The following is a 25,865-nucleotide window of genomic DNA, read 5'->3' on the forward strand; positions in this document are numbered from 1 at the left end:
CATACCAGCTCTAATAATTCATGTCAAATTTACCTCAGTGAAATATCAACATTATCAAGATAAAGTGGCATGTCTGTACTCTCTCAAAAATTATTTCAGTTTTCTAATTATTTTTGAGCCTGTACACACAAATAGTGATGCCTTTACCAGGTAGTGATACAATGAACTCTTCTATGAAGCCAAATGAGAGAAATGATATAGCAAAAATGACGGTCAATCAGATTACGAAGTGTGACATTTTTTAAATTGACAAATATAGTATGGTACAGCTTTATGAAGGACCTTTTAAAGTGGTATTTGTTTCTTCATCCAATGATGCTTAAATATGCTATGTACAAAATATTGTTGTTTTTTTAGTGCTCTTTTCCTTTCTGTCTGGCTGGGGGAAGTCTAACTAAAGTCAAGAGGGGTCTGCATAATGGAAATCCGCTAGACAAGGTGCTCTAATGTAAACAGTTTTGATTTGACTCTTACCAGAATCTATGCTGGCCAAATGTAAAGTTTTCTAGGTCTAGTAGCAGCAGTGGCAATAGGTTTGCATCAAAATTTTGGCATACTTGGCCATTAATTTCCTGTGAGGGATCACAGGGCATGTTTCACTGCCTGGCGCACTGGCACTGTCATAAATTCTTTAGAATTCACAGACCACATTTCTGGGCTTGTCACATAGCCCCGTGTTGACTGCCTCCCCACCTTGACAGGGCAGTCAGGGCTTTATCCAGTGCAAAAAGTGGTTTGTGATATGTTAGACACAGGCTGACTGTATCTGATTGTAAGCCACTGGGACCAGATGAGTTACGGATTAGAAGATGTGTGAGTTCTCAGCTAGGCTGTGTTTACACCATGTGAACTTACCTGGCTCTAAGTGGAACCTGCATTATCCACTTTTTTAAGCCACAGATTTGCCAACCTCCACATCTTTGGTGCATTTTGCTATTCTGGCATTATGTGAACAAAACTTTCTGTTGATTGATTTCTTTTTTTTTTTTTTTTTAACTTTTCCATCAGCTGTACTGGCAGAGGCAAACTCAGTCACAGCCCAGAATATTCAGATAAGTCCCTCTCACAAGGACTCATGTTCTCACGTGAATCAAAAGTATATTTTTGCCAGTTTGGAGCCATGTTTAGTCTGAAATCTGTGGCTGATTATTCTTTATGTGGGGACAATGCTCTTTTCCCTTCAGTAATGCAACTCTGGAAACTGAAAGCAAAGCCAGGGCATTTTTTCTCATAAGCAATTCAATTGGAATGATTCATGGTTAACACATTCCCTTATATAAGCATGAATGAACAAATTCACATTGAGGAAAGCCTATTAAGTTGTATTTATTTTTGAAACCGATTTCTTTTAACTTTCGCAGTATTCAGCAGTACTTCAAAAATGCCACAGACACACACAAACATACAAAACTTGGGCCAGTTCTTGGAAGAAGGGTTACATGCAGTGGATCTATACGCATGCCCACTGAAACTAGAAATATACAAGAGAAGGTTTATACATCCAGTGACTGAATTTGAACAAAAGTCTGGCTATAATTCAACATTTATATCCAAAAGCAACTTACCAAGTGCTTGAATTCCAAACCAAAGTAGCTCACAAAGTGAAATCCAGTGACTAAAATGATGTGAATTGTGCACACTTACACTTACAATAAGCACAAATGGAATAGTTATATTGTAATTAACATGACAAAGAGTGGGTATGTGCTTCTTGATTTCATTACCTAAAAGAGAATGTCAATGTAGCTGAGGTGGCACCAATGTCAATTAATTATGTGGACACTTTTATCCTTGGATCTGTGATTCTGTTGTGGTTTCCACCCATGATGCTCCCACTTTTTCTTTCCTGTGAAAAACATGTTCCTTGGGATTGCATTTCTGGACTTATATTTTCTATAATCTTGGATTTTAAACATTTTTTGACTTTTTTCCCCTGTATTTTGCAAAGTCCATCGTTTGCTGACCCTGAAGCTTCTACTACTATCACCTGACTAGCTTTTCTGTGGTGGAAAACGGTTGAGAGCCTTGGACGAGGCTTTTGGCAAATTGCACATTAGCTTCCATCTGTTTCCCAGCTGTTTCAACTGAGGCAAAACTCCCTCCGTTTTCTTCAACCTCCCATATCCTATGCCAAATGGTAGGTGTTGAGGGGGGAGTCTGGAAACTGCCTTCCTTTCTTGCCTACAACCGCAAACAAAATGTCACCATCTGTACAGTACATTGCAATGTAAAATAGTACAATTGTTGTTTCTCGTCTCAGCTACTTTAATGCACATGTGGGTGCACTCTCACACTCCCTCACCGCTTGGAGGAAATGTTGACTTATGTGTTCAGGTATAGTTGGCAGTCCCAGTTCCCTAACCTTTTGCTCCCTGGGACTATGCTAATGGAAGAAGTCTGCAATACTTCCGTGGAGGATAAAAATTGCCCTCCAAGGATCATTTCTGTCTAGCATTTAGAACTTCTCCACATGTGACTTTTTATTTCCCCTAGTGCAAGAGGATGCCAAAAGATAATAATGTTTTACTGACGACAAGTAATGTGAGGGCTTGGTCTGTTCACTAGTGGCACAGAATACCTTTTAGCAAAAGAGAAATAATAAAGTATGATTGAGTATAGTTTTGGCTACCCTGAATAAAATTATAAACTTGTTTAAATGAAGAACATAATTTACCAATGTCTGTAAAATATCAAAATGTAAAGGAAGGTCTCCATAGCTTAGACTAAAATGAATACTTATTTCATATTCTGAAGAAAAAAATGAATACTAAGCCACAGTCTATTCTAGTGCTTTGCAACTTCTTGCATTAATGTTTTGTAAGCTATTCAAAATGAGAGATATTCTGTTATTATTAACAAAGCTCCGCAAATAGTAGATATAGGAAGCTAATAATTATATTTATATAGGCATAGAGATTGTGGATAGATGTAGGGTAATTTATAGAATAATCCTATTGATGCTAGTAATTTTCACATTTAAACGGGAAATTGCCTTCCTTATGGGAAACTTATCCAACTTGCTACTCCAGCTTCTTAATGAGTGGGCATTTCAGCCTTTCCAGATTTTTTTTTTTTTTTTCAGAGTAAACAATCTTCCCCAGGGGTTCTTAAATCTTCTAGGTGATCCACTCTCCAGATTTGAGAACCACAATCATAGCAAGCTACTATTACTAATGAATGTGGCTATTATACACTGAGGTATGTAAGGGGAAAAAAGGATTGAAAACTACTATGCTAAATCTAGACTAGAAATTAGCATTGAAAATATCCACTGTTTCTTATACCATTGATGTGAAAAATGTAGAGCCACTATAACAGTTTCTCTTATAAAGCAAACCCAAATTTCAAAGACCAAAAAAAACCAGAAATTTCCATTTTTAGTAACAGTTTAGTAATAGTAACAGTTGTATTCAACATGCAAAAGTCATTCTTTGGGCTGGACCAGTGATTATCAATTGGTGGATGTACTCGTTTATCATCCAGCCTCCCTCTTCATTGCCTCCTTGATTACTCATGGGATTGTCTAGTAGGCTTTCAGGAATGAAATAAGTCAGATAAATCTCACATTGTGAAACTGAAGATATATTTATTTTTATTACATTTGTGTTGCCAATTGTATGTTTTGAACAAATAATTTATAAAGGATACCCTATTTATTTCTGTTAAAGGCATTTAGGTTCTTACTTGGTGGGAGATATTGAAAGATTAACTGTGAATAGCTAAAACTTTTATGTAATAGAATAGTTACTATTATGTCAGAGTAAATTTTAGTTTACAGATTTGACTTTTTTCCCAATACACTTGGGCATAATTTTATACAACTAATTCTTAAAGTGAGAAAATCAAAATTCAGTGTACATGACTGTGTCAGTATTCAGCAGTAGCTACCTACATAAGCAAATATTATAATTGGTAACATTACAAAATCATACCACACGATGTAATTACATAGAGGGAAAGAGTATGAAGACTTAAGATACTTTATAAAATCTATGTATTTTTGGGCTTCCCTGGTGGCGCAGTGGTTGGGAGTCTGCCTGCCAATGCAGGGGGACACGGGTTCGAGCCCTGGTCTGGGAAGATCCCACATGCCGCGGAGCAACTAGGCCCGTTAGCCACAACTACTGAGCCTGCGCGTCTGGAGCCTGTGCTCCGCAACAAGAGAGGCCGCGATAGTGAGAGGCCCGCGCACCGCGATGAAGAGTGGCCCCCGCTCGCCGCAACTAGAGAAAGCCCTCGCACAGAAACGAAGACCCAACACAGCCAAAAATAAATAAATAAATAAATAAATTTAAATTAAAAAAAAAAAATCTATGTATTTTTAGGTCACATTTTAGAATGAGAGCGAGAAAGACAGACATAATAGCACAAGATTGTTCTTAAATTAGTACCAATTTAATAACTTGGTATGAATCTGGATATAAATAATTTGAAAATAAATACCTCAGAATTTACATAAAAATAAAATATTTGGGTCTCTTAAAGTCACCCACACCTTATATGTAGATGTTTCCCCACAGTAGGTAATAATCTTACCTCGGCATTGCATTGCATTCCTGGGATAAACTGGCAAATATTATAACAAAGTCCTTCTCTTTGCTTCCTCCCTCCTCTATAATTTTAAGATGATAGCAGTTATAAGAATTTTAGCCAATTTAAAGTAGATACAGGCATTTTAACAATATTAATTCTTCCAATGCAGGAGTACAGGATATCTTTCCATTTTTTTTTGTGTTCTTCACTTACTTTCATCAATGTATTATAGTTTTTAATGTATAGGTCTTTCACCTCTTTGGTTAAATTTACTCCTAGGTATTGATATTTTCTTCTTTTTGATGTGATTGTAAATGAGATTGTTTTCTTGAGTCATCTTTCTGATAGTTCATTTCTAGTTTATAGAAATGCAGCATATTTTTGTATATTAATTTTGTGTCCTGCAACTTTACTGAATTCATTTATTAGTTCTAACAGTTTTTTTGGTGGCGTATTTAGGGTTTTCTATATATAGTATTATGTCATCTGCAAATAGTGATGGTTTTTACTTCTTTCATTCCAATTTATGTCTTTTACTGCTTTTTCTTTCCTAATTGCTGTAGCTTAGACTTCCAATACTATGTTGAATAAAAGTGGCAATAATGGACATCCCTGTCTTGTTCCTGATCTTAGAGGAAAAGCTTTCAGCCTTTTACCATTGAGTATGATATTAGCTGCAGCTTTATAATACATGGCCTTTATTATGTTGAGATGCATTTCCTTTATACCACTTTGTTGAGAGGTTATTTTTTAACCATAAATTGAAGTTGAATTTTGTCAAATGCTTTTTTTGCATCTATTGAGATGATCATATGATTTTTATCTTTCATTTTGACAATGTGGTCTATCACGTTGATTGATGTGCAAATGTTAAACCATCCTTGAAAAATTCCACTTGATCATATTAATGTATTGTTAATACATTAATGTATTGTTAGATTTGGTATTGTTAGATTTGGTTTGCTAATACTTAATGTATTGTTAGATTTGGTTTGCTAATATTTTGTTGGGAATTTTTGTATCTATGTTCATCAGCAATATTGGCCTGTAATTTTATGTGTGTATGTTGTTCTTGTTTGGTTTTGGTATCAGGGTAATGCTGACCTCATAAAATAAGTTTGGAAGTGTTCCCTCTTCCTCAATTTTTTGAAAGACTTTGAGAAGGATAGGTATTAACTCTTCTTTGAACATTTGGTAGAATTCACCAGTGAAACATCTGGTCCTGGATTTTGTTTGTTGGGAGGTTTTTGATTAATGATTCAATCTTCTTACTAGTAATCAGTATGTTCATATTTTAATACTGTTAAAATGTCCATACTATCCTAAGCAATTTACAGATTCAATGTAATTCCTATAAAAATTCCAATGCATTTTTAACAGAACTAGAACAAATAATTCTAAAATTTGTATGGAACAACAAAAGACCCCAAATAGCCAAAAACAATCTTGAGAAAGAAGAACAAAGCTGAAAATATCACCCTCCTTGATTTTAAACTATATTACAAAGCTATAGTAACCAAAACGATATGGTATTAGCATAAAAAACAGACATAGAGATCATTGGAACAGAAGAGAGAGCCCAGAAATAAACCCACCATATATGGTTAACTAATTTACAACAAAGGAGGTAAGAATATACAATGGAGAAAGGACAGCTTCTTCAATAAATGGTGTTGGGAAATCTGGACAGCTATATGCAAAAGTAAGAAACTGAACCACTATCTTACACCGTATACAAAAATTAATGCAAAACGGATTAAACACTTGAATGTAAAACCTGAATCCATAAAATTCCTAGAGGAAAACATAAGCATTAAGCCCCCTGACATTGGTCTTAGCAATTTCTTTTTTATATGACTCCGAAGTCAAAGGAAAAAAAGCAAAAATAAACAAATGGGACTACATCCAACTAAAAAGCTTCTATACAGTGACGTAAGCCATCAAAAAAATGAAAAGGCAACCTAGTAAATGGGAGAAGACATTTGAAAGTCATATTTCCAATTAGGGGTTAATGTCTAAAATATATAAAGAACTTATACAACTCAATAACAAAAAAAGTCAATTGAAAAGATGCTCAACATCACTAATCATTAGGGAAATGCAAATCAAAACCACAATGAGATATAATCTCACATCTGTCAGAATGGCTATTAACAAAAAGACAACAAATAACAGTGTTGGTGAGGATGTGAAGAAATGGGAACCTTCATGCACTGTTTGATGGGAATGTAAGTTGGTACAGCCACTATGGAAAAACAGTATGGAGGTTCTCCCAAAACTTAAAAATAGATCTACCATATGATCCAACAATTCCACCACTGAGTATCTCTCCAAAGAAAATTTTTTAAAAAACTAATTCAAAAAGATATACACATCTTCACTGCAGCATTATTTGCAGTAGTCAAGATATGGAAATAGCCTAAATGTTCATGGATGGATGAATGGATAAAGAAATTGTGGTATACATATACAATGGAATGCTACTCAGCCGTAAAAAAGAATGATGTCTTACCATTTGTGACAAAATGGATGGGCCTTGAGGGTATTATGCTAAGTGAAATAAGTCAGAGAAAGACAAATACTACATGATTTCACTTATATGTGGAATCTAAAAAGCAAAACAAAACAAACAAACAAAACAAAATAACACCCAGGCTCACAGACACAGAGAATAGATTGGTGTTTGCAGAGGGAAGTTGGGGGCCTGGGGGGCCATGAAATGGGTGAAGGAGATCAAGAAGTACAAACTTCTGGTTATAAAATAAATAAATCATGGGAATGTAAAGTATAGCATGGGGAATAGAGTCAATAATATTGTATTAATGTTGTATGGTTACAAATGGTAACTAGACTTATTACGGTGATCATTCCACAACATATACAAATGCTGAATCACTGTTTTACACCTGAAACTGCTATAGTATTGTATGTCAGTTTTCCTCAATAAAAATATATGTAATAAAAATGATCAAAATAAAATAGGTACCTAAGCAATAACTCATTTCAATTCTGTACTTTTTGTGCCCATCAATATATGAATATAGTTTTACCTTACAGCTTCTTCTTGATGGAGTCCCTTTGTTTTTAAATAATGAGACGTGAACAGTTGATTTTTTTTTAATTCATTACCTTGCCTTTTTTATTATTTATTTACTATGTAGTTCTTTCTGATAGTAAGAGGCCAACTTAATTGTTCTTCCTTTGTGACATAAATACAAAGTGAAATGTCAAAGAACTAAGAAATTTTGATGAAATTAATATCATGATTGATGTACAATTCAAATATATTTAATAAAAACAGTATTTTTGCTAAAAATTGAAAAAGAAGCCAAAGACACACAAAATGGAAATATAGTGCAACTTGAGTCAAATTTAGCATAGATTTAGTTCTCACTACCAAATTCAAAGTATTTAACACAAAACAAAATCAACACATGTCTTCAGGGTAAACGTAAACGTCTCCAATCTTGCTACACACTTCTAGGCTCAGAAACTCGTGACAGAAGCCTAGAGTTGACTTTGTGCCTCTAGCTATATCCCAGGACAAGGGGATGCAACAGAACAAGGCACATGTACCTGTTTGGATTGTGCCTGATAGCAAAGGCTTTCACAAGGATCACCATTTCCACCTCTAATGGGACCAGGAACCCCTAGTGAAGAGCTTTTGACATACAGCATTCCATTATATTTTCCTTGATCATATTAGTTTAAAAGTGCACCTCTCCTCTGGGATCCCATGAAATGGTCGTGTTTCCTTTTTACAATGCTTACCACATTCTGCCACTGTATGGATCCTTTACTTCCCCTACTAGAACATAAATGTTTGATGTCAACTATTGTTCTCATTTATTCAGTAATTGGGGATGAATACGGGCATTCATAGTTACATTTTAATACACACATAAGCAATAGTCAAGGACATGAAGAGGATGCAAACCTCCAATCCATTTCTCATTCACCTTCTATTCAGCTCTATGTCAGCAAATGGCATGGGGTTACATGGTGTTACAGTGTCCCTGAGAGAATGAGGAGGGAAAGAAACTCTTCTCAGAAATCAGGGATCTACGTCACTTGGCAGTGGCCAGAAGAATTGTGACATTTCTAATTTACATCTGTCAACAGGTCAAAAGGGACTGAGATCCCTTTCGACGTCAGACAGCACCACATAGTTTTTGCAGTGAGGCCTTAGAAAATTCAGCACCAATTCTGCTAACAGCTTGATAAATCCCTTGGACATGGAAGAGCAGAGCTTCCATAGTTTTCTTTTATATACTGGAAGACAAGTCTATGTCTTCTAAGAGTGTGAGGGCTTGCATTTATGCCATTGTTCTCAGCCTTTTTTGGCATTTCACCATATATATTTTTTGGCAAGTGACTTTAATATATTTTTATAGCAGTAACTCTTATAAATTACTGAGTTTTTCATTTATCTTCATGTCTGCTTTGCTTCTCTGGATTCTAGACTTTAGGTAATTTAATATTAAGAAATTTGCCTTATTCATGTTCATATTCCCAATGCTAAGCACCTAATTCTGAATCTGTTCTGGATCTTTGATTTCCATGCTGTGGTCATGAGTTATGATTTCAGTGACAATCCTAAGGGGCTTTCTTCTGTTATAAAAATTTGAATGACCTTCAGCTTAAAAAAAGAGAAAGCATCACTCAGTATTGCTTTGTATTAACTTTTCAAAGCACACATCTTTCATATAATTGATGGCAGATGGAGACAGGTCCATATTCTATCTGAATATGGAGACATATTCAGATAGAAAAGTGCCAAAGCAGTGTCACGATTATAAAATTTAAAACCCAAGAGATTAAATGTTATACCAAGTGAAGGAAACGATTACACATAGTTCATAATTCCCACCCTCAGCACTATTGACATTTTGGACTGGATAATTCTTATTACATTTATATGCAGTGAAATATGAACATATTCAAGATAAGTGGGTGATGGCTGTCCTGGGCATTGTAAGATATTTAGCAGCATCCTTGGCTGCTACTCACTAGATGCCTGCAGCAACTCCCATCTCCACTTCAGTGTTGTCAGATACTACGCAGGACTTCCAGTTTAATTTAAAATCCAGATAAACAATGAACAGCATTTTAGTTTAAGTATACCCCAAATATTGCATGGGACATACTTATATTAAAAATATTGATCTTTGATAGAAAATTCAAATTTAACTTGGAATTGTGTATTTATATTGGTGAAATCTGGCAACCCTACCCCAGTTGTGACACTCAGAATGTCTCCAATTGTTTTCAGTGCCCCCAAGGGGCAAAATTACTCCCAGTTGAGAACCACTGAGTACAGATAATATTTGAGACAAAACATCAATAACTCCAAGTTACACAACTCTCTCTAGGAATGACCAACTTGATTCAGAAGTAAATGTCTTATGTGCAAATACCACCACCTTCATTCCACAGCCAAGCCTTACCTCCTCCAAGTCAATGGCTAGATTGTCTGCAGATTAAAATTGCTCATGAAGTTTTTTTGTCAATGCTATGTTTCTACAATACGTCAAATCATGTAAGAGCTATAATAAATCCATTATTTTATTAAATATATATCATTTAATTAGTAAATCTTGGTTTAATTAATAAATCTTGGTTTAATATGCATGAATTTTAGAACTTGAACAGATTCTTACAAATCATCTAGTTCCACCTGCTATATTTATAGATAAGAAGTAAAGAGACTCAGAGTGACTAAAGTGCTCATCAGAGATCACATACTAGCAGGTCATGTTTAATAGGCCTCAAGTGTCATTCAGTTATAGAAAGAGACATAAAAGCATTTTGCCAGCTCCTCAAATATCCTTACCTATTGCATGGCATCTTCCCAAGAGCAAGGATTTCAGAAACATCACTATTTAATTGTGATAATAAATATGGCTATGAAAGCTACACAAACAGAATCTTTATTATCCAAAATGCCAAATGAGCAGATGTTAAGACCACAGTCTCTGCCACTTATCTGCATATCCAACCATTAACCTTCCTTTTCCGCATATTTAACATAGAATTAAAGTGAAGGAGATAAAATAAGTAAATCATTTAGCATAGTACTTGCATACTGTGGGCACTCAGTAATCAACTGCAAGCTCTAGCCATTATTAGGGGGAGACTAGGACCTAAGGACCTCAGTAATTGTAAATGATAGATTTGATAGAATCAGGAGTTAGAAAGTTTTTTTTTTAAGCATATGAAAATTTTGTTCTGAAAACAGAAGTCAACCTAAAACCTAGGAAGTTTAGAACTTACACAGTAACTAGCAGAGCTTTATTTTACATTGAAAAATGCACAAATCTCTAAAAGGATCTGTGTATTATTTTTGGCTAGTCTACAAATGAAGCTGAAGGTTTAATTATGATATTTCCAATGAAACTGTTGAGGTGACATTTTACAAGGCCCAGTGGGATCAATGTATGAATTCTTGTTTCCTCTGAAAGTTTTATTGGGATATTTGATGAAATTTAACCAAACCTGGCATACCCAATAAACTGAAGTCAGATAGTGTGCTTGTGTGTGTGTGTGTGTGTGTGTGTGTGTGTGTGTGTGTGTGTGTGTGTGTGTGTGTGTGTATGCATACCTGCATGTGTTTATTCTCCTGCAAAGAATCCTAGCAGCCAGGTATATGGTTTTAGGTAGAGAAGAGTCATATTCTGCCTTGATATTAGAGTATACAAAATGTTTAACATTCTTAAATTGATTAAAAAAATAAAATCAGAAGTATTTACTAAACAGCATTATGAACCCATTGCATAGTCTACTTACAACTTTCTTCACGTAGAGGGTTTGAGAAGTTAATCACATAAGTATTTTTTAACCTCAGAAATAACTATATGGGAAGATTAATAGCAAATGACTTATAAATTGATTTTTCTTTAATTTCACAGTAATAAGAATAAGTTATAAAGACAATTAATAGATAAAAGTAATACAATAAAAATAATTGGAAAATCCCAGCCAACTCGGGATTCTGGCCCATGCACCAAGCAGCAGTTGGTTTCCTTTTGACTGCTGCTGGTAGAATTCAATGCTTTGTGATCCATTTCTCTGTTGCAGCTGTACTGGCAAGAAGGAAAACAGCCTCAGGGTGACCAATCTGCATTAAGTCAATTTGTGATTGTTTCTGTAAAGGGATTTTTGCAATTGGGAGAAGTCTAAGAATTTATGACTTACATTCATGGAACATTACTTAGATACTCTCCACAAATAGAATTTTGTTTACATTCACTAAGTAGTACATGCTTTATAAAAACTAATAAAAATAAAATCAGTGCTCTATGATTAAATCAACTTGTGATTTAATAATTTTACAAAATAAAAAAAGTCTGATGTAAATATGTTTGAGCATAATAATATTTAAATGACAAAAGTGTTGATGATGGTTCTCAAAGTGTACAAGTCATACCATCCTCTTTCTCCTCATAATTATTACTACTACTTACTACTTATATACATTTTGAGTTGGCAAAAACTGCAGTGAAATTTACTTAGAAAAAAATCTGAAACATAAGATCTGACTGAAGAGATGAAATGATAATTTAAAAGAATTTTTGACGGTAAAATGTTTAGAACTACCGGGCTATGCGATAAAGAATACGGAAGCAAAGGTGGTTGATGACAGAGACCAGTGAAGCCAGAATGGTTGCAATGAATAAGAGGAAAAGATAAGCCTCCATTTAGTATATATATATTATTCTGAGAGATGAAGGAAGAGGTTGAGATCAGAAAGACTGATTCTAGAGTTACACTTCTTGGACAAAAGACGGTAGGAACGATGGTCGAGTCTGGGATCTGCCTGTTGGTGGAGAAAGGAGTATTGGGATCTGACAATCTTGTTGAACTCTGAGGCTCAATAATAAAGTGGCATTTGCCTACCAGTTTATGCTATAATCCGTCTTTGAATCAGGCATCCATGGCCTAATACTCTATGTTGAGAGTGTTGTGTGTTAGACACAAACATGAATAGTTTACTGTGTAAAGTGCTAGGAAATGGATCAATATGACATAGTACCTATCTTAAGGTAGCTTACAATCAAGTTGGGGGTAGAAGCCACTTAAGAGAAATCCACAAATAATTATAAATAATCACTTTGGGTATACTATCTTGACAGTTTGATGTTTGATTGTCAAAATTTGATGTTTTGGGATGCATAACCTGTGTTTTTGTTAAGAGCACTTTATGGGAAATAGTTGGATAATATCATTCTTAGTCCATTTCATGGGGGCGGGAGCAATTTTAGAAAGATACATGTGTATATTTGCGTATATAACATACGCTAACCATGAAGCCTTCCTTTAATCCCACATACGGCATAAAATATTCTGCAAAGCCTTAAGAATTGCTAACTATATAGGGAGCTTCTAAAATACTTTTTGGAAGTCTTAAATGCAATTACACTTACATAGAAACTTAAGAACTTAAATGCAATTATTATCTATGCCTTCACAATATTTTTGAGACTGACTTGAATGTAGCACTGTAAGAATTTCACTAGAAAATTCACTCTTCACTGAAGTGTGAAAAATAAAAATGATCATAATTACTTTTATATTAGATTTGAAAAATCTTCTACACTTATTTTGAATCTCTACCAAGATAACATATAAATGGTACAGAGTTAAGTCTATGACAAAGTAAAGCTTTCATCTAGGTCCTCCTGACAATTCATGGCTTGTAATTTTACATCAAATTAAGGCATTCCGTCAAAACTCACAGTTTAATAATTTTTTCACATGTCACAGATCACAGCCCGTAGCTTTTGAAATGAAGGTTAGGTATTGAATAGCATTCAGTATTCCACTACACTGTGGAGGGAAAGGGGCTTGAAGTATCAACATTATGTTTTACTTAACACCTGTGGGTCAACATCTGTGTTGTACAAAAGGAGTACAAAATTTACTTCTAAAATGTAATTTTCCAACAGACACACACACACACACACACACACACACACACACAAAGTGTATCCTCTGCTCTCTTGCAATAATTTTCAGTAGGTGGAAAAAAATCTGAATAGTATACATTTTTAAAAGTTTTGCCTTGATTAAACAGAATTGTGGTTACAATTAAAGCTATATACATTTTACAGCTTTACATATTATTTACCACTTTTATGTATTTAGAAGGAAAGAATGACTTAGAGAAAGTATCAGGAGCTTTGAAGCCAGCCAACCTGAGTTAGAAGTCCACTGTAGCTACTTAAACCTGTGTGGTCTTAAGTCTTTTGAAATTCAGATTCCCCATGTACAGAATCTACACATGATTGCTGTACAGAGGAAAATGAGCAAATTTACAGTGTGTATATCTGAGATGTATTATGAATCCAATAATATACACCTATTATTAATAATATTATTAAACTTAAAACATATCATGAATAAGATTTAACTAACTGAAATTTTTACTAAATCACATTTATTAGTCTTTTAATTTTATTTGAATTGCTTAGTTGTCATTTCTCACCTAGCATTTAGTTAAATACATGTTGATTTGTTTTTTAAAAAATGATATTGATTTCAAAAGGAGGTGATTATATTTTCTAGCTCTTTCTACCAACACACATGTTAAAAGACCCAGCTGTGCTCATAATTTCTTTGGCCAATCAGCAAGGTTTAATTATGTTTCCTTTTAAAAAATAAATGGGTGTTACAAGTCTGTATGATTTTATTTCTTTCATACTTTCTTTTTACAGCTTTGCTACTAAAAAGTGTAGCCAAAATTAAAGCATACATTTTTCCTGAGTGTAATTAAATGTCATTGTCTTTTATTTTCAAAGTAAGCCAAAATAAAAAGTGTATATATGTTTGTATGTGAGTACATTTATACTCTGAATATTTAAAATATTTTGTTTTATTTAGTCATCATTGGTCACATGAGCATTTAGTCAAATTCAGGCAAATTTTGGTACATATATAAAGCACTTCTAGATTTTTACATTTTCAATCACATGCAATATTTGAATCCTCTTTTTGAATGACTACAAATGAATTTTATCCAGTTGTGTGCTGGAAGGTGGGAGGAAATGCTCTGGTTTGTATTTTCATGTTTTAAATACTCTCACCATAGTGAATTTCAAGCCAGTAAGTTAATGTGACAGCAACTAGCTCTCAAACTTCCTGAAAATTTAACAACTGCCTCTCTAGAACCACTACTAACTGGCCCTAGCACACTGCTGTAACACCTTACTATTTCACAAAGCTGAATACTGGGATTCAGAAACTATCATAACATCATGGATAACAGTCTATAGTTAGAACCTTCTAGAAAAGAAAGATAGATTAGGCTAAGAGGGTATGATTAGCTAACCTGGGAATGATCTCAATGATTAGACAATAGTATTCAGAGCAGTATTCTAAAGTTTATCTATAGAACTGATGACATTTATGTATGATTCATTAAAAACTCTTCCTGCTGTGTTGATCTGACAATCAATTCATCAAAATGGGTAAATCACAGAGGCTATGCTCATGTCACTGTGAACAAAGAAAAGGTTAGAAGTTGCTATAAGTAAGTGAAAAATATTTCTTTTTAATTCTGTTCAACACACAGGGAGCTGTTGCTAATCATAGATTATTGGGGTATCCAGCAATGATCACTGCATCTGAGTGTTTCATTGTTTAAATGAAATAATAGCTGTGCAAACCTAAAGCACAGAATAAAATACGTCAAGAAGAAAAAGACCACCCTTCAAAATCCAAGTACTGGAAACTAAAAGCACAGACACAGTCATATAAGAGTGAAAAAAACCTCCAAATTTCCCACCATTACAATAATATTTTTCTCTTAAGATGGATACTGGTGTTATTTTCTCTCGAAGATGTTTCCATGTTGAAATTACTTAAGGAACTAGCAAATTGAAGCAAAGAAAAAGATGAATAATTGTTTGGAAGACAACAGAGTACCCGAATTATCAGGACTGTCAACAAAGATAAAAGTATTTCTTAGAAAAAAAAAAGTATTTCTTAGATGCTCTCTTGGTTATCATGCTACTTTAAGTACCAGACAATGTAAGTAAACTATACAAAGTACCTACTCTCTGGAAAGAGTTGGCTTACAAATAGTAAACAAAAGGAAAACTACTACGTATATAAGCCTTGTAGCATTCTGAGAAATGTGTATGAGTGTGTCATTTTTGTGACATGTGCGTTTTGTTTCACACACGTTTAAGTGTGTGCTTATGGGTATGTACTTGTGGCAGTACTAAGGGAAAATTTTCCTATTTTTAAGCTTATATTTAATTACAACATCAAAGGGAATCTTCCATAATGAGCACTTACTATGAAATATTGGAAATTAAAAAGAATGTGTTTATAATTAAGCTCCATGTTAGTAGCCACACAAGAAATGTCAATTAATCTACACTAAAACACCAAGTTTTCTGGCAATAGCTATGGAAATGAAAATGGCAACACACTTGTAAAAACCTCAGTGGTGTGAAACCCTGTTCATTTATTTAATAGTTGTAATCCTTTTGTTCTCAGTTTACTGCCAGCCTCAGTTTCCTTAAATGAACAAATGAGATAATATACATGAAAGTACTTTATAAACGTCCCCATAAATAAATAGAACATTTTACCTGGGAGAAAGTTTCTATAGCACTTTAAAAATATATTTTTACAATGTAATTGTATTTTTTTTCTCCCCAGACATCAAATAAAGTGATACTGGTTTTCTATTATTGTCTCCTTCAAATACCTACACATTTCCTTCCTTCAACTCTGGAATATACTATTTCTCAAGTGAAGAAGAGAATACCTTTGCAACATAGAAAAGTTTTGAACTTGAGTTTGAAGTATGCCAAACTCAGTAAAATCCATGGTATTAAAGATCTAGGCTATTGGAAATACTGTACTCAAGTGATTATAATTTAATTGCTCATTATATTACAAACAGAGCTCTTCATGCATTTAGTTAGCTATAAAGCAATGACTTATTAAAAGAAAGTACTCCGTGGAATGTAAGAAGTTTTTTATAATGAAAAGAGAAAGCTCCATAATTCATAGTTATATTTAATCATGAATCTGAGAAGAGCTCCAGCATTTTACACTTAAATAAATCACACTGACATAAAATTAATATCTAGATTAGTGGTTTGGTAATGCTTTAGTGAATCTGTATTAATTCTTCCTCTCTAAGATAATAATTGATTTTAACAAGGGTTTTCTCTTTAATGATAGCTCATTATCCTCAAGGAACTATATTGAATGTGATGTGTATATTTCAAAATATATTTGCCACACTAAATGCAATTTATATACAGTATTATCCACACATTCTCCATGTTATAGAGAATGGTATACACACCAAGAAAAAAATATAACAATTATATTTATTATGTTAAACAACCCACAGGTAAAGTTAAAATTTATCTAATGTTCATAAATAAGACTAGTACGTAGAAAAAGTTCTTATTTTAGGTATTCCAATAGTTCTATAGGAAGAAAGTTTTTATTAGCTTAAGTAAGGTCTTTTCTGATAATGATTATGCTCTAAAAATATGAATTAAGGTTTCTGTTGAGAAAAATAAATCATCATGCAATTTGCACACACCTGTGATACTTCAATATACATAAAATGAATGTTGGAAGAATATTTTCATTGCTCATTTTTACCAATAATCCAGGTTTGCCTCATGAACTCATCATAACAGTATCTCGGCGAGGTATCTGTGCTTCCCACATTAAAATGGTAAGACATTTTCAGACATATGGCTCAAAGATATGTTTTAGTAAATTCTATAGCTAAGTTCAACAAGCACCAAGGTTCTGCTTATTATGCAAAAGTCTACTTTGATGGTTCAATTTCTTTGTCGTCTCATATTACACTATTTCCTTTCCTTAGCAATTGTATGCATTAACATAACAAAATCTCAAGGATCATGATCTAGGTTCTAAAATGTAAAGACAGGAAGCTCAATTTTATGGAACATGAAACTAAAGCTGCTGTGAACAGTTATTACATTCTAGTGGCAGCGCTACAAGATTTAAACTTTATAATTGCTTTTAATAGCCAATAACAACTACGAATCCTGGAATGTTTATTATTGCAATTTTCCTGAAATTGGTAGAACATAATTTCTCATTTTAAAAGATGACCATTAACAAAACAATAAGACTTTTAAAATTTAATTAACTTTGCAAAGAACCATCACTTTTCCTAGGATTAGCATGTATGCATTAGCTCATCTTCTTACAAAGACTTGACTTCAGAACTCTTTTTATTTTTAAATGCCTCAATTTACAAACCATGTTTTGGAGGGTTCACAAGACAAACTCAAATAATGGAAACATAATAATCTCAGAAGGATTTCCTTTATCCACTCATTAAAGTGGGAAAATCTGGTCTTCAAAATGCTGAATAACCTATCATGCTAGAGATATTCCCAAAGTATTCAAATTCATCCTTATGACATGTGTTTTTTAATTAAATTAATACATATTGGAAGAAATATCAAGAATAGGCAAGCTTTGTCTCTTTCATATTTAAAAAGTCTTCAAGATTTAATGTAATATTTTCTTCTCCAAATTGTCATTAGCAGCATGAATAATACATGTTTACAGATAAAGCACAGCTACTTTAAAAGTTGACTTAAATAGCATTAGTTAATTGAATAACAAGACAATTTTGAACCATACAATCATGTAGTAGGGGACTTCTTTTTTCTCTTTAAAAATGTAACCAACTACACATAAAAAAAAATTTGATGCTGCTGTGGATGAGGAAAAAAATAAAACCAGGAAAGTGAATATCTCATCACACAGTAAAGAAATGACAGATTTCGTTTGGAAGGTTTAAGATGGCCCTCTTTTTGGAGTCTGTATAATCACTGCTGGACTAGAGAGGGAAGGATAGCGGGCCAGAGAAGGGGATCTGGGTCCTTTATTGTTACCATTAAAGCGATACATAAAACTGTCTCCACATTCCATAAAAATGCCATGGTGCTTCAGGAAAAATACAGACCTGAGACAATAGTTTATTTTGGCTGGAACTAAACTTCCAGAACTGAAGAGTTACTGCCAGAAATAGGAACCAGCTTTGAGAAAAATTTAACTGAACTAGTATGCAAAGAAAGTGCTGCAGCATTAATACCCTAGCGCTTCAGGATCTGAATCAAGGGTCCTTTGTTAAGACCCTTGCAACATAACTGATCATTCAGAGGACGTAAAGGGGTATGAGGTTGCAGTCCAGTTAGCCAGGGAATACCCTTTTCCTCTGGCACCCACTTGCCAGTACAACTATAAAATAGGAGCAGAAATGTCTCACTCTGTAAAGGATTAATAATAGCTGATTTCCACGAAATTGAGTTGTTCTCTAGCTAAGCCGCAGTTGACCTGGGTTCTAGGGAGGGCCTCCCACAACTCCCTGAATAACCAAAGCAAGTCACCCTGTCTGGGCTTCCTCATCTCTGTTCCCCGTGTTCTTTTCTCTCAAAATGGGGAATTCTCCAAAGGGCTATGCTTAATCTGCTATCTTCCATTACGAATTTTCGTATCTTAACAGTTCTCCATCTTCAAGGTGTCAATTATCATATGAATTCCACTCAACTAATATTTATTGAATACGTACAAACTGGTAAGTCATATATCATGTAACTATATTAAGTTAAAAAAAGTGTGTGTGGAGGGGAGGGGTGGTGTGTGTGTGTGTGTGTGTGTGTGTGTGTGTTGGGTGGAGATATCAGGAAAAGGGATATTTTTTAAATTCAAAAATAATTCAAAACTTCAAAGAACAGGCTTAGTGCCGGAATAGAGATACAAACGCCCATGGATAATCAAAGAAGAAAAAAAAAAATCACATGAAATTGAGGAATCATGAAAAGTTTCATGAACAAATTACACTTATGATGGTACTTAAAAAAAGGCAAGGCTTCTACAGTGGGAGATGGCAGAGGTACCCTTCCAGGTAACAGGGAAAATAAGAGTAAAAAGTAAGGTTAGAAACCAACTAGTGAGTGCAGAAAATAGCAAGTACCTAGATTATACAGTACACATGGAATAGATGACAGAATCATCCCAGAAAATAGGCTGAGGCCATCCGGTGCCTTGAATGACAGGCTAAGGAAGTAATATGTTTCTGACCAGAAAAACAAAATGTTCTATTACAGTGGTAAGGAAGGGGATATGGCAATAGTACAGGTGCCCAGCGTACAGGCTCGTGGAACAAGGAAGGGTAGATCAGGACACTATGCTGCTGACAAACCATCTGAAATTCAGGGCAGGGCTCTAGTTCAGCAGAGAGCCTGATACCTCACGGAAAAGTAAAACAGAAGACTTTCAAATTTAGACAACACTATAGAGATTAAGGCTAAGATGGACTTGTGTGCATTGCAAAACAATTTATTCTGAACTCTCAAAGTTGGTGAGCAGACAGGACTACAGATCAAAGGTTTTGGGGATCAACAACTAAGTAGGGTAGATGTCAGGAGAGCTCTCTCAGTCCCACTCTTCTGACTGCCTCCTGGCATTCCCTCTTGGTTGTCTTGCCACTCCCTACAAGTCAACAGATTTAGCGTTTTCCTCCTCAAAACTAAACTAGCTACCTTTTCCAAACTCCCTATCAGTGGCATGAGAGCTTTCTCAATGCCAGGCTCAAAATCCTTAAATCATTTGATTCCTTCCACTTTTTCCCATCCCCCACAATCTATTAGTCACAATGTTTTGTGTAATTTTCCTTTGAGAAGGTAAACAACACCTGAGTCAGGTTCAGCATTTCGTGCTAAGATTACCACAATAACCAATCAGTCCGATTCACACTAGATATTTGAATTTGCTTTTACTCTGCCTAAGAAACTATGTTCTTATTTTATCAAGGTAGGTACCATATGTTCAAATGATGCTGGACTCAGTACTCTATCCCAAGAACATTTTAAACTAATTCCATCTCCTGTGGATGCAATTATTCATAAAATGTTTACTGAATGCTTCCTATGTGCCAATAACTGTGCTGGGCACAGCAGAGGACACGAAGGTAACCAAAAAATTCTTCCTGCCCCTGAGGAGCTCACAGTATTAGAGAGGAGAGAGTGGGGGGCAGAAAGAGAGAGGGAGAAAAAGAAGAGAGAGAGAGAGAGGGAGGGAGAGAAGGAAAGAGAGAGAGAGAAAAAAAACATGGATGCCAATTATACTCCTCATTGTACTTTCCTGTAGTTATAAACTTTGAAATATAAAATCAACTAGACTGAAAAGAAATCAGTCAATACAATGAAGGGGGTAGGGTAGAGGTATTTCCATAGTGGTTTGAAAAGAGAGAGAAGCACTCAGTTTGCTTGACTTTAGTTAAGACGGAACCCATGGAAGGCAAATGTGAGCCAGAATTTGGAAATGGAGAAGAGTTTGCCTAAAAGAGAAACACAGAATTGCATTAGGATCAGAGTGAACAGAGGACTGAGATGGAGCACCTTGAATGTGCCAGGAACACTAACTACCTCAAAGTGCTAGAAATCAGGATGTGGGGAAAGAGGGGGTTTAAGGCCAGGGCCAGCCTGTGAGAGCCTTTAATTTCCATGCTGAGTGTTTTCTCTTAATAAAAGCCATTGATGAGGACTTCCCTGGTGGCGCAGTGGTTAAGAATCTGCCTGCCAATGCAGGGGACACAGGTTTGATCCCTGGTCCGGGAAGATCCCACATGCCGCAGAGCAACTAAGCCTGTGTGCCACAACTACTGAGCCTGCGCTCTAAAGCCCGCGAGCCATGACTACTGAGCCCGAGTGCCACAACTCCTGAAGCCCGCGCACCTAGAGCCTGTGCTCCACAAAAGAGAAACCACCTCAATGAGAAGTCTGCGCATGGCAACCAACAGTAGCCCCCACTCGCCGCAACTAGAGAAAGCCCGCATGCGGCAACGAAGACCCAATGAAGCCAAAAATAAAAGATAAATAAATAAATAAATAAATAAATTTTTTTTAAAAAAGCCATTGATGGTTTTAAAACAGGGGAAATAAAAGATTCATTTTGAATGTCTAATTTTGGTATTTATAAATGAAATATGATATATACTTCCTCTATACTGCTTTGGAAGTCTTCATTCTCCTGTCCAGAGTAAATAATAGCAGGGATGATTTAATGTATCATCACTAATAGTAGTGCATGGTAGGCACTGAATAAAAACCAATCAATTAATTCTAGCATAAGCTTGATGGTCAAAGATGGTAAGCTATTACCTCTGGTAAAATTCCAATACAATAGCATTTCTAATCACTAAAAAAGAGAAATTCTTTAAGAATATAGTGGGGGCTTCCCTGGTGGCGCAGTGGTTGAGAGTCTGCCTGCCAATGCAGGAGACACGGGTTCGAGCCCTGGTCTGGGAGGATCCCACATGCCACGGAGCAAATGGGCCCGTGAGCCACAATTACTGAGCCTGCGCGTCTGGAGCCTGTGCTCCGCAACAAGAGAGGCCGTGATAGTGAGAGGCCCGCGCACAGCGATGAAGAGTGGCCCCCGCTTGCCACAACTAGAGAAAGCCCTCGCACAGAAACGAAGATCCAACACAGCCATTAATAAATAAATAAAGCACACCTAGTATAGTGTAATTAAAAAAAAAAAATTGTTTAAAAAAAAAAAAAAAAAAAAAAAAGAATATAGTGGAATTTTACAGCATTCTTGATGTTGATATAATAGTAATGGCTACCCCCTAAGTTGTGCTTATTATGTACCAGGCTGTATTCTAAGCACCTACATCTATTGACTCAATCCCTCATTTCAGGAATAAGGAAACTGAGGCACAGAGAGGTCCAATAACACATGCAAGGTCATGTGGCCAGCAAGGCCAAAGCTAGGGTTTAATCCTGAGGATTCTTCCTCCAGCGTCTGTGCATTTAGCCATTGAACACAACAATCTTGTCCAAGTACTTCATTTTGAACCCATATCAAAAGAAATGCAAAGAATGAAAGAAATGCAAAATAAGGAGAAAAAAATCACATGCGCAACATTTAATGGCTTGAACCTTCCCAATATAAAAACTTCAAAGCCATATCGTTTCAAAATTCTCAAGGTCTTTAATTACGTAGGGGACCACATTATTAATAAACTGACATGATTACTAGGTAATTTTGCTGCACCAACATAAGGCCACTGGACCTTAACAAGCACATCCCGGGAAGAAGGAATGATCTAGAACCCATCCAGTGATAAACTCATTGGCTTCTCAGCCTTATATTCTTCCAAAAAGGGATCTAAACAGCTTGCAAAATACCATGTTTGATAGTGTGATACTTACTATTGGGTATAACGATAGGGTGTTATTCTTCGACTGCTTTGAACATAGAGGCATCTCAGCATTTAATTCATTTTCTTTTGACTTTTTCTGAAAATTCGTTTTCAAATGCAGTTATGCTTTTTTTTTTTTTTTTTTTAACTGCTCAAAAGAAACTATGGTAGGTGAACTAGCTGTAACAGGGTATTCTTAGGCTACCCCTATAGAAGCTTTTCACTAAGTGTAAAACTCCTTTGTAATTACTCATGTTCCCTGAATACTCTAAGTAATTTACAATATTTTCAACAAAATGTATGTGGCATAGAAGCATGGAACATATGTTGTGACATCTTTTGTAAACACCAGTCATGTAAGCAGATCTATTCTCAGCCAAAAGAAGTAGTTCCTATTTGGAAGGCAGCACTAACATCTTCTCTTTGGAAGAGAAAATATACACTATGAGTATAAACTATATAATGGTCCATATAAAAAGTTAAATAAATATATATTATTTTATATAAAGATATGCTAAAGAACTACTAAACCATCATAATTTTTTATTAAATTAACTTTTAAATTTTGAGATGATTGTTGATTCACATGCAGCCATAAATAACACAAGGAAACGCCACATACTCTTTGACGAGTTTTACCCAATGGTAATCTTGCAAAAGTAGAGCACAATATCACAGTCAGGATGTTGGCATTGAAACAGTCAAGATTCAGAACACTTCCATCACCATAAAGATTCCTCATACTACTGTTTTGTAGGCCAGTGCCCCCTGGGCTCCATCCCTTTACTTCTAGCAACTGCTAATCTGTTCTATTTCTATAAATTTTCCTTTTCAAGTATGTTATATAAATGGAATAATACAACATATTTATAACCTTTGGGATTGACTTTTTTCTCACCATCATTCTCTGGAGATTATCCAACTTGGTGAGATTCATCAATAGTTAACTCGTCTTTAATTCCTGACCCTCTGAATAGGGGCTTTCATAGAGCAAAAGTTGTTTTGCTTGAGTAGAGCAGTTGTTGTCTTGAAGTATTTTGCTCTGTGAGGCTACCCCTTTTCTGGACCTTTGCCCAAAGACAGCAGACTTTTGTCAGAGCTTTTTTGTTTGTGTTTGTTGGCGTTTTGAGGTTGCTGTCTTCTTCAGCTCCAAGTCTGGGACACAGAAGGCAAAAGCCAACTCAGGGACCTGACCACCATGTCATTTCTTGTGTCAAATTCCCTAGCCATTCTGCCTTCCTTTCTCTACCTTTCAGAATCATCTTAGGTTTGTTTTACTACAGTGTCCAGTATTTTCAGTTGTACTTAATGGAAGGAATCCACAAAAGTACATTTATTCTATCTTTCTGGAAAAAGAAGCCCCCAAATTTACTTTTAATGTATAAACTTACAAACTATGCAACGTTATTTTAAAATATGAGTGGTGTAGAAACCATAAAGTTATGTCTTTTTTGCAAGCAATTTCCATGTGTTTATTTTCAAGTATAGGGATTAGTAGTAGGAGAAAAGGAAATGAGTTTTACTCTCCTGTGTGGAATGCAAATTTCATATTTATGTCTGTTAGATGTCAAAGGATGACTAATGTCTAAATTCAGAATTTTTAAAACTTGAGAGTAAAGCGAATCAAGTTTATTTATATTTAAAAGTTTTTTGCAATTTAGGTCCTTCATTCTCTTTCTACAGTTGATTCAGGTATTTATTTTATTCTTTTATCAAATACTTAAAACAGCAACTCTGTGTCCGACACTGTCCTATGAACTTGGAGGTAAAGGCTCAATCTCTGCTATCAAGATTAGGAGATATAGGTTAATACAAAATTTTAATGCAGATGACTCATTCAAAAATAAAGTATGCACAATAAGCTACAAGACTATTGAGAGGGAGGGAGTACATACCTTTTCTAGGGTGAGTTAAGGATGACTTTAAGGAGGAAGTGACGTCTGGGGTGGGTCTTAAAGAATGAGAGGAATTTCTGTAGATGTAGAAATAAGAGTATTCCATACAAAGGAACTAGCAAGAAAAAAGTTTTATAAACACAAATTAGCACTGAATGCCCTTCCCTTTGGAAAGTAATGCTCTCCTGGGATTGAAGATCCCATATGGAGAATGCTAGAGTATTAGTGAAAAAAACATGGGTAAGAAAGTGTGGGCTGTGAACAACACGGAGCATATTATTAATCTGAGGGTTTTAATCGGGGTAGGATTAGATGGTTGTGTCTTCAGAGCAAGAAACTGACCTTATTCTTTTTTTTTTTTTTTAATTAATTTATTTATTTTATTTTTGGCTGTGCTGGGTCTTCGTTTCTGTGCGAGGGCTTTCTCTAGTTGCGGCAAGCGGGGGCCACTCTTCATCGCGGCGCGCGGGCCTCTCACTATCGCAGCCTCTCTTGTTGTGGAGCACAGGCTCCAGATGCGCAGGCTCAGTAGTTGTGGCTCACGGCCCAGTTGCTCCACGGCATGTGGGATCCTCCCAGACCAGGTCTCGAACCCGTGAACCCTACATTGGCAGGCAGATTCTCAACCACTGCGCCACCAGGGAAGCCCTGACCTTATTCTTTAGAGTCTCTCCATCCCTCCTTCCCCACCCTCACCCCAAGGATTTCTCATTTTAGGCACTACTGACCTTTGGACCAGATAATTCTTTGTTGTGGGCACTGTCCTGTGCATTGGAAGATGTTTAGTAGGATCCTTGGCCGCCAACCAGTAGACTCCAATAGCATTTCACCTACGTTCAAGTTGCGACAAGTATCTGTCTCTATATATTGCCAACTGTCACCTCGGAGATGAAATCACCCTGGTTCGAAAACAACCAATCCCACTTTAAAGTTCTAGCACTGTGCTGACACATAGTCAGTGGTCATTGAAGGATGTTTAAATCAATGTTCATACTTGCATTTAAAAAATGAGGAAGGAAGCATTGGGATAAACTGGAGAAGTATTCTTGTAATGATACAGGTGAAAAATAGCATTTCTAAACTAAGAAATTAGATTAAGGGAAATATTAAACAGTTGTTCAGAATGTAAAATTGATAGCCTTTGATAACTAAATACATAAATAAATTTCCTATTGGTAAGTGGTTTATTTTCTTTCCTTATCAAACTTACA

At 35.4% G+C, this 25,865-nt stretch overlaps 1 protein-coding gene across 1 annotated transcript in view; it reads right to left on the reverse strand.

The window, feature by feature from the left end:
• Positions 1-25,865, reverse strand: part of MEOX2 (mesenchyme homeobox 2) — a 65,900-nt gene that overhangs the window by 16,695 nt on the left and 23,340 nt on the right. The window lies entirely within an intron of this gene.

This window comes from Balaenoptera acutorostrata, chromosome 7 (genome assembly GCF_949987535.1).
Source record: "Balaenoptera acutorostrata chromosome 7, mBalAcu1.1, whole genome shotgun sequence".
In the NCBI taxonomy this organism is placed as follows: Eukaryota; Metazoa; Chordata; class Mammalia; order Artiodactyla; family Balaenopteridae; genus Balaenoptera; species Balaenoptera acutorostrata.